General features: G+C 38.6%; 1 long non-coding RNA gene across 1 annotated transcript; it reads right to left on the bottom strand.

Moving 5' to 3' along the window:
- Positions 1 to 1,825: 1,825 nt before the first annotated feature.
- Positions 1,826 to 4,793, bottom strand: LOC129538200 (uncharacterized). The gene is made up of 3 exons (XR_008682181.2): positions 4,671 to 4,793; positions 3,545 to 3,718; positions 1,826 to 1,953 (listed from the first exon to the last, which is right to left on the bottom strand). It is a non-coding gene; the product is annotated as an uncharacterized LOC129538200 (long non-coding RNA).
- Positions 4,794 to 5,017: the final 224 nt, after the last annotated feature.

Below are 5,017 nucleotides of genomic sequence, written 5' to 3'. Positions count from 1 at the left end.
CAGTAACCTAATATCCCCAAGCAACCGTACAACAACAAACCAGGCAGGGAAAAAAGTGAAGAAACACTCTGAATGGGAAAAAGATCTTCGTTTCTTTACTCTTTCAACAGTGAATAAAACTTATGCTTCTGCCAATAACTATGAATTGAGAGTGTGCCCAACTCTTACAGAATATATAAGAAGATCCCATAAAATATAAGGGAAATGTTTTGTGTGAAGTCAGAAGCTAAGAAGTTTCTGACTAGAAATGTATCAAATGTATCACCTTTGTCATGGCACCTAGAGACTTGAAGTGATTAAATGCCTGGGAATTATCTAAGAAAGCGAAAGCATCTCTCATTCACATGGGTAAACTGAGGCACAGCAGCGTGTCCAAGGTGACCCAGCCAGCTGTAACGGAGTCAAGGCAAAACCCCATCTCCTACAGAGTTTACGGATGAGCTTACTCATCTGTAAAATGAGGGTGCCGAACTTCGAGGTCAATGCCAACCGTAACATCCTGCAATGCTGTATTGATTGATTGCTTTGTAATCTACTTATTTGTATTTTGGCTCTTAAATAAAGGTAAGGCTGCCAGGTTTGACATATTTCTAGCCCTTAGAAAGCTGACCTGACAGTAAAGCCCTTCCAAAACATTTATAGAGACAATGTTCAGAACAATTTGCAGAATTTAATAAGGTGACATATTTTGAAGCATGGGGCAGTTACAGGCAGCCAACCTGAGTGGATGCAGGCAAGGGAGGTATTATTTTTTTTAATTTTCAAGATGTCACTGACAAGGGAGACATATGCCAAATGGTAACATAGTCCTCTATTGAACTAGAAAAAAAAGATCTTGAAAAAGACAGGAAGAGCAATGAGGAGCATGACACACAAAACATGGGTGAAACACCAAAACAGGATATTAAGAATGAGAAAATACATTGACCAAAATTATTTGAAGTTTAAAGTCACCTGATGTATCTTCTTATACCTGCCCCCAAAACATGACAATGAAGAGGATTTCCAGTATTTAATAGCTTCCTATAAACCCTGGAAAGATATTCTAAAATCAGAGTATATAAATCAGGATAAAATCAGAGTGTATTTGTTTAAAATCTTCTATACTTTTCATAAAGTTTCTTGTTTATCTTTACCATGAATTCTTACCAGTATTTCATATAGCTTTAAGATAGAATTTATACAGTAAAAGAGAAAACAACTATGTGGCATAAATATTGGATAGATGCATGGATAACCAAGTTGTTAGAAGCCGGAGTAGCCAATTCATTACTGTCTAAAAATTGTCAATCAGATGTACTATACTTTACATATATTATAGGTGAGATGATTTAAAACACAATAAGTCAGTGAACAGAAGATTCTTTTTAGGGTCACAGAGTGCTTTTCTCAGTTTACATAGATTTAGCCAAATATCGTACCACCAAAATCATGATCGGAGGCAATTAAGCAAACCAAAATTACTTGGAAAAAATCGTTGGGAATTCTGGTTGCCCAGTTACCTCATAGACTTCTCATTCTATCAGAAAACCAGGTAAACTTTCACATCTCCAATGCATTTTCCCTACCCTGATAGAAGTACAAACACTTTCCACTTAGACCTGGCTTTGAGGCCATCACTTGTTAGCTGTTGGTTCTTAGACAAATTACTTAACTTTTCAGTGATTATTTGTCTGAAACAATAATAATGTTTGACTCACTAGATTCTTAACAATGACTAAATTAGATAGCACCTCAAAAATAGCCATCGTGGTGTATGGCACAGGGGGCATCAATGAGTGGAGGCAGCCACAGGGGTAGTAATAAGTGTGAAAATGGCTCTTACTTTTTTACTATTGTGACGTGTTGTCTTGAAATCAACACACAAGTTTCGGAGTGAGAGCTGAATTCGAAGCCAGGCTCTATGTTTGATGGCTGAATGACAAGATAGTTCCTCTGGTTTCATTTTTCCTTCTGTAAAATGAAGAACATAAAATTCTTATTAGTCTTATAAAATTAAAAGCGATAATACAGGTTAGCACTACTCCATGCCTGGCATAATGACAGTAATCATAAATAAATGTTAGTTCCCAGCACTTCTTGTCCCCACAACTCCCTTCACTCCTTTATTCATTCATTCACAAGCATAACTGAACCCTCGGAATACAAAAGAAATAAGATTGCCCATCCTGTTTGCAAGAAGAAGGTAAGAGGGCAGAGAAAGAGATTATAGGATGTGCTGGCACATAATTTGAGGTGTAAACCAGTGCTTAGGAGCACGAAAGAGAAAAGCATAAAGCTTTCTTTAAAAGTCTTAAAAGGATACTAAAAATTAGGTCACTTAGCCACTAGAATGGCTACTACTAAACACCACCACCAACAGAAAACAACAAGTGGTTGGTAAGGATATGGAGAAACTGCTACCATTATGCATTGCTTATGGGAATGTAAAATAATACAGCTGCTGTGGAAAATAGCTTGATGGTTCCTCACAAAGTGAGACATAGAATTGACACCCAGCCATGTCACTCCTCGGAGACGGCAATGGCAACCCACTCCAGTGTTCTTGCCTGGAGAATCCCAGGGACGGTGGAGCCTGGTGGGCTGCTGTCTATGGGGTCGCACAGAGTCGGACACGACTGAAGCGACTTAGCAGCAGCAGCATGTCACTCCTAGGTATATCCCCCAAAGAGCTGAAAATCGGTCTTCAAACAAAAATTCGTACATAAATATTCATAGCAGCAATAATCACAGTCACCAGAAGGTGGAAACTACCCAAGTGGCCATCAATAGATGAATGAATAAGTCAACGGTGGTCCATCCATACAATGGAACAATATTCTGCTATAGTAAGGAATGAAGTATTGATGCATATATTCTACAATATGGGTGAACTATGAAAACTTTGTTGTATGAAAAAAGCCAGTGACAAAGATCATATATGATGTGAGTTCATTTGTACAAAATGTCCAGAATAGGCAAATCCAAGGAGACGGAAAACTGATTAGGGCTGAAGGAGATGAGGAGCAGGAGTGGAAAGGGATAGCAGGTAAAGGGTACAAGAGTTCTCTTTGTGGTGATGAAAATACTGCATAGTTGACTGTGAATGGATGCACATCTCTGTGGATATACTAAAAGCCATTGAATTGTGACCTTTAAGAGGGTCAGTTAAATGATACGTGAATTATCTCTCAATAATAAAGAGACAGGCTAAAAATTAAAATGTTAAAACACACATGCACTGTCCTAGAAATTTGGACAGACTCTGCCAGATCCAGTATGAAGAGTGTTAGCGTTCCAATGCTGGAACTGATTGCAAAAAAAAAAACAAACCATAGGCAAATTAAGAGCATGCCTGGCAGAGAAAGTAAGAATGGAACAATACATCCAAAGCCCAGGGCGGTGAACAGTGCTGGCATGCTTGCATGTTCTGAGGCACTGAGATGCTATAGGGAGCTGCCACATGGGGAGGTGGCAGGAGAATAACACTACACGGTTAAGAAGAGTCGACCCAGAATAGAGTAGTGGCCTGGGGAGTAGGCTTCAGAGAGATTCCATCACTCACCTGGTATGTGTAGAGGTAAGTCTGTGATCTCTCTTAAGCATCCATTTCCTGTAAAATGGGAATAAACACTCTGCACCCCTCACAAGATACTTTGAGGGTGTAATGGAGAAAGATAAAGCATACAGTCAGAGCCTGGGAAACAGTCTGCAGTCAATAAGTGTTCATGCCCCGAGCCTGTGGGAAGCCAAAAGAGTTCAGAGTAAGAAATTTCCAGTTATCAACAAAATGTTACAGCTGGTGATAAAGGTTTCAAGCTTTTTGAACTTTTGAGTAATTTATACACATTACTGCTAATTTAACTTCCGCCGATCCATCAAGAAATACACATTTCTTAAAAAAAAAAAAAGTCTGTAGAAGATTATGGTAAATGTCTCCTAGACTAATGATACTGAGCTGGCCTCAGTAGCTCAAGCTTAGCCATAAAAATAAGTTCCTGTTATGACGATATTCTAATTAAACATCCCAAACTTTATTCCAGGTATACAGAATCCAATATTGGCAGAGCTAATTCAACCAAGGACATGCTAGCCAGTAAATAATAAATTCTCAGAAGCCAAAATTTCCATTTACACCTGTAAATAGAAAATTCAATTTAAGGCAAATTGTTAAATAATAAGACCAGTGGGCAATGAACCATACTAAACACATCATATGAAATGGATCAGTCATGCAGCATGGTGACCAGGAAAGAAATCTGTGACATATTCTGTAGCTAAATGCTGTGTGTTTACACATGCACACACACGCACGCAGGCGCATACAGCCAGCTGCTACCACAGGCACACAGCGCACACGTGAAAGAGAGAGAAATTCTGAATGAGTAGCGGGTGTTTAAAATCTTTTGGTCACTTTCCATGGGATCATCTAACCATGAAGAATGCTATTTTATACAATGCTTGGCAGAGCGCTTGTTAGGAAGGGGGATCCTGTAAATGGCTTTGCTGACGATAAAAAACCATTAAGACACAGACTCAGACATGTTCTTATATTGAGACCACCTTAAGTTCAAAAGTCACTGTCCACAAATTTAAAATCAGTGACACACTTACACAAAATACCAATATTACATAATTCCTCTAATTGTGAGGCACTCAAGATTAAAATAACACAGATCATTTTTTCCTACCTCAATCTGGACAACAGGACATGGCGTAGGCTTCAGAGATTCTGGAGATCACTCAACATGTTAGTTGCAGGATGTTATCTTACAGATTGTCTGGAGAGCAAGGAACTTGGAAGAGAAAAGTTTGGAAGAAAATAGGTTTGATTTTTAAATATTTTTCAGCTCTTTTATTTTAATAAGCCATTGTGCATTCCAAGCTTGGAAACAATTTAAAAGAAACAATCATATGGATCATCTTTCACCATCGTCACCAAGATGTCAGCATCTGAGTGTAGCCTGTTTTTAACAAGAGAGCAAAAGCCTTAATGCCAGCTTAGCGCTTTGCTTTCTGAGTTCCCAGAGTCTGAAGA

This window comes from Moschus berezovskii, chromosome 2 (assembly GCF_049115385.1).
Source record: "Moschus berezovskii isolate FMDL1 chromosome 2, NW_MosBer_1.0, whole genome shotgun sequence".
In the NCBI taxonomy this organism is placed as follows: domain Eukaryota; kingdom Metazoa; phylum Chordata; class Mammalia; order Artiodactyla; family Moschidae; genus Moschus; species Moschus berezovskii.
Note: the sequence above shows the minus strand (reverse complement) of the source record. Positions and strands in the feature narration are given on the sequence as shown.